The sequence below is a fragment of the Grammomys surdaster genome, unplaced genomic scaffold, assembly GCF_004785775.1.
Source record: "Grammomys surdaster isolate TR1022 unplaced genomic scaffold, NIH_TR_1.0 125807, whole genome shotgun sequence".
NCBI lineage: Eukaryota > Metazoa > Chordata > Mammalia > Rodentia > Muridae > Grammomys > Grammomys surdaster.
Window position 1 is genome coordinate 1,808,305 of NW_021620638.1, and position 8,735 is coordinate 1,817,039.

Sequence of the window (8,735 nt, forward strand, 5' to 3'; positions counted from 1 at the left end):
TAGGTCTGCACCTTATGCCATAATTCCCAGGTTATAATCAGAATGGATCTAAGGTAAGACATGTGTGATATGAACACATCCTGCTAGCTTCCAATTTAATGGTTTTATTTACCAAACTCTGACTTCTTTTCTACTTTGCTCTGGAGTCTAGAATTTCAGCTTCCTCTTGTTGGTGTCCATACAGGTACCTCTGACCCTAAAGCCTGGATGGATGAGGCCTCTGAAGAAGAGGTCTTCTGACATTATAGTAACATGATCTAATCAAAAGTGGTCATCACTGGTGATAAGGAAGTGTCATGCTGGGTGCCATGCAAGTGACTAACTAGGGTCAAAGCTCGTGCTGCCTAACTCTCTGGCTGTGTTTACCTCCCTGTGCAAGAATGAAAGCATTGCCAGGATCGTTGCCTTTCTTTGCCTCCCTTACGCCCACCTTCTTGTTTCTACCTGCTTCCTTCCTCCTTCCATATCCAGCCTCACTGGTCCTGTCACTCTGCAGACCTGTCTAACTTGTATCTACATGGCACTCCAAGGAGTAGCTCCCGAGGTTTCCCCTTTGTGGAGTCCATTTCCTCAGGCTCTGCTCCCCCCCCCCGACCCCCAATTCTCTCTGGCCCATTTTTGAGCCAAACTAAGCCATGGCATCCCAAAGGACCTTATGGAACTATTGTTTAGTCATGAGGCATATAGACATTTCTTAATTCAAAAACAAACAAACAAAAATGCCACTAGCAATAGAGTGAAGGAAGGCTCGGAGAATGAGCTAGGGTGATAGCACGTTGTCATCTTAGGAAGTCATGACAAGTTTGTTGCTCCTGTCAGTTTTATGTTTCTTCCTTTGAAAAAGACCTTCTTAGCACAGGAAACAAGATTATACACTGCCTGCTTTTAAAATAAGAGGGTTAAAAGATTCTGTGTTTTGTGCAGAGTCATACAATACCTGAGCCCAAATAAATGTCAGCTGTTCCTTTTCCTCAAGAGTACAATTCAAGCACCATGTCAAACTGTCCATTGCATAACACAGTGCTGTAATGGTCTGGAAGGAATTTGAAACTCTATACTAGGCAATGTTCTAAGAGCATCTGAGGCAGCACATTGCCCCGGGGAAATTAAGCCCTGTCTCCCTGTGATGATGGCAGCTTTCCTGAGTGGCCTTTCAGGCTACAGCACTTGGACAATGTGATCCACCCTGCTTATCACCAAGGTCTATAAGCTGTTCTGTGCCTTTTCATTTACTAATAAGAGGACAAATAAAGTGATTTTTTAAAAAGTTCCATTTCCTTTGAAGGAGACTGGCCTGTACACTTAATTAAAAACAGCTTTTAACACTCTGAACAAGGTGTCTGCTTTGGACTGGCAGAATCCCATAGGGTTTGGGCTTTCCTTGAAAAGGAGGTTTATTTTTAAAGCGACTTGTGACATTTTGAGTTAAATGTGATTAGTGAAATTGTTCTTCATTCTAACTGAAGCCTGAAAAAGAGTACAGAGTTCTGTAGTCTCCGTTGTAATCAAGACATGGTAATTATTTTTCTACTTAGAAGGAACTGTGAGATTTCTCTGAACGCTCAGGACATGCAGGCTTGGAGATGGAGTCCTTAATGGATAAGGGTATTTCTGTGAGTTCTTTGAGCTCTCAATGTAAAACTTAGGTAACTATCATAGGGCCCATTTTGATTGGACAGTTCACACTAATCCTTATGGGTTATATAAGACAGCGTGAGACAGACATTTTTGAATTTTATCATATAAATAAGCAAAAAGCTTCCATCCTAAAATCCCTTGTGTAAAACCATCTATTTTATAGCTACAGAGATGCTTTTGCTCTGAGCACATCCCTATCATGATTGAACAATTGTGAACTAATGTTTGTATTATGTTAGCAACAATGCTCTATGTTGATTGCATCCATCTTGAGACTTCTCATTCTCTGGATGCTTTGTCAATTCTCTTAAGATCCTCATTGCTACAAAGTATGTGGCAGGAAGTTACTGAGACTAGGAACTTTTTACTAAGCTGTGTTTCGGAAGCTGAAGAGATGGCTCAGTACTTAAAAGCATTCATTCCTCTTACAGAAGACCTGGGTTTGGTTCCTAGCAGCCACAAACTCCACCATCTGTGACTTTAGTTACAGTAGATCCAATGCTTTCTTCTGGTTGTCATAGGCACCAGCATGAACAGGTACACATACTCAGGCAAAACACCTATACACGGAAAATAAAAATAAATCTTAAAATGATAAATTGTGCATTCTTAGATAAATATATTCAATAGAACTTTCCTTGAGAGAACCCTTCAAATGTGGTAGGAGTGACAAAGTGAATTGTTATGTTTTACTTGATTGTTTTGCATAGATACATGTGCCAATGGCTACTGTATGTACTCTCTTGCTGCATAAGGTGTACTTCATGGAGCAGTAAGTATTTTGTACATTTCTTGGTATGAGTTAGAGATATAGGAACTCAGGACCCAGAACTGTTGAGTTTCCATGTTAATAAAATCCAAGCTGATTCATAAGTACAATAAATGCTGAGAAATGTTGATTTTTGGAGGTTGATTCTTTAAAAAGCATTACAGTGACACACGTTTATATTCTAGACATGTCTGAGTATTAGCATACCCTTACAAAGGTGTTGAGACTTTCCCCCAAGTCTCCTTTGCCACATTAATAAGATATACCATGAATCAAATCTCAACTGAACTCCCTCTAGATAGTAAGATCTCAAGATCATTGGCATCTCAGGAAAGTGTTGGGTTTAATCTTTTTATAAGAGCTACATCTCATGTGTTAGCTAAACTGTCCATTCCTCTCCTATAATCTTCTCTGAGAAAATAATATCTTCCTTTCATAAAGGAGTAGAAGCAACACAGAATAAACATAGCATCTAGTAACTTTAAGAGGTAAGCTGCTTTCTCTCAAACTGGTGCTCTGAGGCACAGAGATGATTTTCACATAGCATTTAAGGATCTGAAATTGAAAAGAATAATAAAAGTCTCTGTTGAACACAATGCTTCCTCATTATTCACTGAAAATGTTCATGTTCTGAAGTCCTTCCCAAATATTAAGAGACAGTAGCCAAGACAGAAAGATCTTTTGGAATATGGAGCGACCATCTGCTATAGTGGCTTTGAGATTGTTACCTTGGGCAGCATTGTGAGCGAGTAAAGCAAGAAGGATGGACCTTCAAGCCTCTGAGCCAGGTCCTGCGTACAGCCTAGACTCCAGGTGCCTCTCTGTCTCAGCTCCTTCCTGTAAAATGAGGAACTAAAGAACATAAAGCTGGGTGAGTAGGAACGTGGAGAAAATCAAAGAAAAATTAGCGGAGGGGACATAATGATCAAACTATATTGTCTGATAAAAAATTCACAAAATAATAATAAAAGAAAAAACAAGGAACCTTGATATAATAGAGCCTCTTTTAGACCAATGCCAACTATCACTTTCAGCTCTAGCCCCAGAAAAGTTGGAAGGATTTAACAGGGAATTGCTAACTCACCAACAAAAAAGATTATTCCATATCCACTCTCAGAAGGTCACATATGGTTATGCATTCATTTAAATTATTTAATTAATGTAGGAGAACCAACAGTGAGCAGACGCTGAAGCTCTTGGGAAGATAAACCAGCCATTCCTAATTCTCAAAACTTTGACACTGACTTGCACTTTAGAATGCCAGAGGCTGAGCCCCTGGAGAGATGGGGGTGGGGTGCAGAGTGTTTCAGGAAAAGAGATGCTGGGCAATGAACCATTGTGACTAGATCATAAACCTGCAGGTGGAGAACATGCATGAAGAAATTGAACAGGAAAGTGTGACAGAGGCAAGCACCCTCCCAACATGCAGTCCTGGATCCAGAGGAAGTAACCTTAGTGAAACACGAATAACAAAGGACAGCCTAACACCACTCCAAGCATAGAGGCAGGTGTCTAAGGGCACAATCCATGAAGACCTTTGTGAACTTCCAAAGACAGAGAAGTCAGAGATGACACAGCATCCTGTGAATTGAAGTCTTATCTCTTCCTTTCAGCACAGTTGTTTTTCAGATGCAATCTCAAATTTCCCTTTTAACCCTACTTGAATTTTTTTCTTAGCCTGAGATGATGGTTCAAGGGGTAAAGCACTTGCCACACAAATGTGAGGAATTGAGTCTGAATCTCCAGAACGTATGTCAACTGAGACGGGAGGTGGATAGATGAGTATACCCTGAAGTCTTTTGGCCTGCTGGCCTGGCATACACAGTGGCTAACAATAGTAACAGAGATCCTGTCTCAAACAAGGTGGAAACTGAGGACCAACACCAGAGGTTGCCCTTTGGCTTCCATGGTATACATGCACCTATGCTCACACATGTATATGCACTCATATCATATGTACATATACCACACACATACACACATACACATGCAGGAATAAAAATGTAAAGCTGTATTTGTTTTCCTTTAAGTTGTAAAGAACACTCTGTCAGAAAAAGATAACCAGCTAGCCTGCAGTATTTATGGAAGATTTGTTCTTGGTAGAAATCTATGATGTCAAAATGTATGGCTCTCTTGTCTTTTGCCTGTTGTACAAAATAGGGTAGCATTAACATATCACCATCTCATTTCCACCTATTTAATACATAGTGCAATACAAGTGCTCCCTAAAAAGTTATGTTTTTAGAGAATAATGTCAATACAATGTATGCATGTTTAGTGCAGAAAATTTTTCTCAAAGAGTTTCCACTTGGACCTGAAATCTGCTCATGAAATGCCCTGAAGAAGGAAGAGCAGACTGAGCATGCCCACATATTTAAAAACGAATATCTGTAACTCTGAACTACCAAAGACTTCTGTGTGCTAGCTGTGATTTTATTACTTGGAGCTCTATATGCTAGAAAATCAGCCAGAGAATAATCTTCTCAAATATACTTTGGTTGACTCCTAAGGATACTATAAACTTCTGAACTGTGCATGTTCCCTCAGAGATGGTGTTAGAGGGACACTGGGCCTCCTCCAGCTTTCATCTTAAGAGAGAAGAGAAGCAATTTGTCTTTATTTTTCTCATTCAAAATCTTAAATTTTTATAGAAGAAAATTTGTTTCTGCCTATGAGATCATGAGGTGGAATGCACATGCACATACCCTTAGAGAGAAGTAAGTGAACAGAAACGCTAAGAGCACAGATGCCAGCATGGACAATGCTTGAAGTCCCCTACACGGAATCCAGTATCCAGGGTGACCTAGTCTCTGGGCATTTGCTATCAGATGGCATTTCCCAGGATTCCACAACATGAGGATGTGAATATATTTGAAAAATGAGTAGTTTCTGCTTTTCTTACCAGTTGCCTAAGGACATTTCCCAGTAGGACTTTAGCAACTATAATGATGGTGGGAAATTTCCATTCCATTCTTTCAAGAGAAGAGGCAACCCCTCAAGAGAGTGAAGACTGTAGGAGCTGAAAGGGTTTGCAGGCCCCATGAGGAGAGCAACAAAACCAACCAACCAGAGCTCCCAGGGTCTAAACCACCAGCCTGGGAGCACTTAGGGAGGGATCCATGGCTCCAGCTGTATATGTAAGGGAGGATGGCCCAGTCAGGCATAGGTAGCAGAAGAGATCCTTGGTCTCATGAAAGCTGGATGCCCCAGTGGGTGGGAATTTGAGGGTAGGGAGGTGGGAGTTGGGGGGGTAGGTAGAGAAGCACTGGCAGAGAAGCAGGAGGAAGGGTGATGGGATAGGGGGTTCATGGGCGGGGAGGGTTAAGGGGATAACATATGAAATGTAAATAAAACATCCAATTAAAAAAAAGAGCCATTTTAAAAGGCATCTTCCATAGAAGGGTACACAGTAGCTTTTTAGAAACATTTGCTTCCTCTATGTACCTGATGAAGATGTGCTGATTTTGTCTTCTGAAAAATGACAGGCTAACAATTAGTGCTCATGTCAAACTTCAGCTTGTGAGGTGAGGATAGATTTTATAGACCACTTTTGAGGACTAGAAAGATGGCTCAGTGGTTAAGAGGATATGCTTCATAGCATTCATGACAGATGGCTTATAATTGCCTGAAAAATCCAGCTTCAAGGGATCCAATGTTCTCTTCTGACCGCCACGTGCTCTTGTACTCACATGAGCATATATACACAGACACACGTGAGTAAAACTAAATACATCTTTAAAACAGGACTTTTGATTCTCTGAGATTTTGAAAAGTATTTCTAGATGAGTTTTTAAGTCCATTCTAAATCTAATGTTCAGAGAGCATCTCAAAGTTCCCACACTCCTCAAGAAAACAAAGAGTGGTAAGGGCTCACAGGGATGCCAAAGGAGAAAAGAGCCCTTAGATACTAGAGCAGCCATGATGGAATTCATGTGGAGGTCTCTCAGAAAGCTAAAAATAGAACAACTATATGATCGAGACATACCTCTCAGAGCATACATTGTAAAGAATCTGAGTCATCATGCTACAGAGACACAGACACAACCTTGATTCTAGCTGCTGTGTTCACAATAAGCAGGAGGTTGAATCAGCCTGCATGCCCACCAACAGATGAATGATAGAGAAAATGCAGCATATACACGATAGTGTCTTGGTAAGAATCATGTCAGCTGCAGGAAATGAATGGGATTCGGAATCATAATGTTGAGAGAAATAAACTAGATTCAGAATGGCTAATATTGTGTCTTCTCCAACATACAGCCTGTGCAAAAGCACACACATGAGTGTGTGGTAACAGTAGGCATTGATTGAGGAGAGGAAGAAGACATTGAAAAGGGAGAAAGAACACCAGAAAAGTGAATCTGGAAAGAAATCCGAGAAAAATATATAATACACATGTATTTAGATGTCAACAAACATCCCTTTTGTGTAGTTAATGTAGGTTAATTCAACTTAAAAAAAACCAGTAGAAAATTAATGAACTGTTCCTCTAACAGAAAACCTCCCACCATGTGCTTCCTGGTGGAGTAGGGATGACATTGTTTCCCCATATCTGCCCCTTCTTGGTCTTGTAGTGATAATGTCCTGAGCTCTGAGTTTTGGTTAAATAAAAAGATTGTATTATCCTGAAGTAAATCACTTTTTAGGTTGTCTTTTTAGGGATTGGTTGTTTCTCGTTAAAGAATTTTCATGTCTGCATGGAGCAAAGGCCGTATCTGACTGAGTGGAGATGGGGTGGGGGATGCTGCGCTCCTCCTGCCATGACAGAACATGCACACATCTTAGCAGACATCCATGCCATCAGTGTGAACAATAGCTACGCAATACACAGTCTTCACAGTTTTATTTTTATTCTCTGCTGTTGGTTGTAACTAACCTATTTCGCAGTTTTTCTTCCCCATACAAGCAACCTCTAAACATAGCATCGTTTCTATGGGAACATACATTAGCATACAGATTCCAGGAATACATTTTATTTGAAAAAGATAAAGATCATCAGATTAATACATCCAAACCTGAGCTGTGACCCAGATTTTTTATTTTATGAATTAATTTGACTTAAAAATTGAGATGCTTACAATTGGTTGAAAATTGTTTATGGGTGTAGTTATTTTTCTTTTTCTACCTGAGTTGATCTGGTAAAATTTTTACTTTCTTAGTGAGAGCCAAAGTTTTGTCTTTTTTTTACGTTTTATTCAAATAATTAAGCAGATGAGTCTGTTACCAGTAAATTCGGTTCCTTTACGTCTCCAAAGTGATAAGCACTGTTGGGCAATTGAGTAGCAGATAGCACGGGTACAAGAGATTTTTTTTTCGAAAGCAATTTGAAAATAGTCTCCACTGATGCTCAAAGGTAGGACTTAACGAGCTTGCCAGACAGAACATTTCCATTGCTTTTGTTTCTGTAGTTGAACCTTGGTATGATTCACAGCAGGTGTGTCTGCAACCATCCAAGGTGTCTTGGTCCCTTTTATTTTCTGTAGTACTAAGTTTACACTTTTTTACAGTATGTTTCAATGTCTTAAGACAGCTAAGGTTAGGACAGAAGGAGAGACATCTCGTGAAAGAAGATGGGATCTTTAGGAGAAGCAAACCCTCTGTAGAAGTGACATCAGCAGAAAGGTGGAACTCCAAAAGAATCGCATTTCCAAAGAGCAACCTGACTGGGAGAAGGGAGCTGGTGAACAATGGAACGCGAGGAGACCCCACCAGCGAGAAAGCTATCTAGAAAGTATTTCCCCATACAGTTCTTATTCTGAGTACAGAGCATTTGGGGTGGTACCCAAAAAGCAGGATGAGAAACAGCGCTGGAAAAATCCCTCTGCGGTTTTCATTTTAACTTTGTGAATAAGTCGTTGGGAGTGAAAACAAAATCTCTGTTTGAATCTGCCCTACTGTTGAGACAACATCTGTTTGAGCTCAGAGGCTTAACTTATCAGGACTTCGCATCTTGGCTGTTGGGCTTCTTGATCCTTCAGGGCAAGGCTTGAGCTAGACCCTGCACTCATCACCGCACTGATGACTGTGTTGACTGTTGGGCTAGGATAATCTTGGTTCCAGCAACTGCGTTCACTGCCTGCTTTGATGTAGATCAACAGACCACGGGTGCCTTGAGTTTTCCACCAGGATCGATCATAACTGGGAAGAAGCAGGCAGGTACTTTGGATGGCTGTGTTTGGGTTTAGACGGTGGAGTCTCTAGAAATTTGGATGCTTGGTTTAAATGAGCAAAGAAATACCTATAATTCACTGTAGGTTTTTGACGAATAAGGTTAGCAATGGGAGAAGATGTAGGAAGTTCCTGAGAAATAACCAAAGGCAGGGTATGT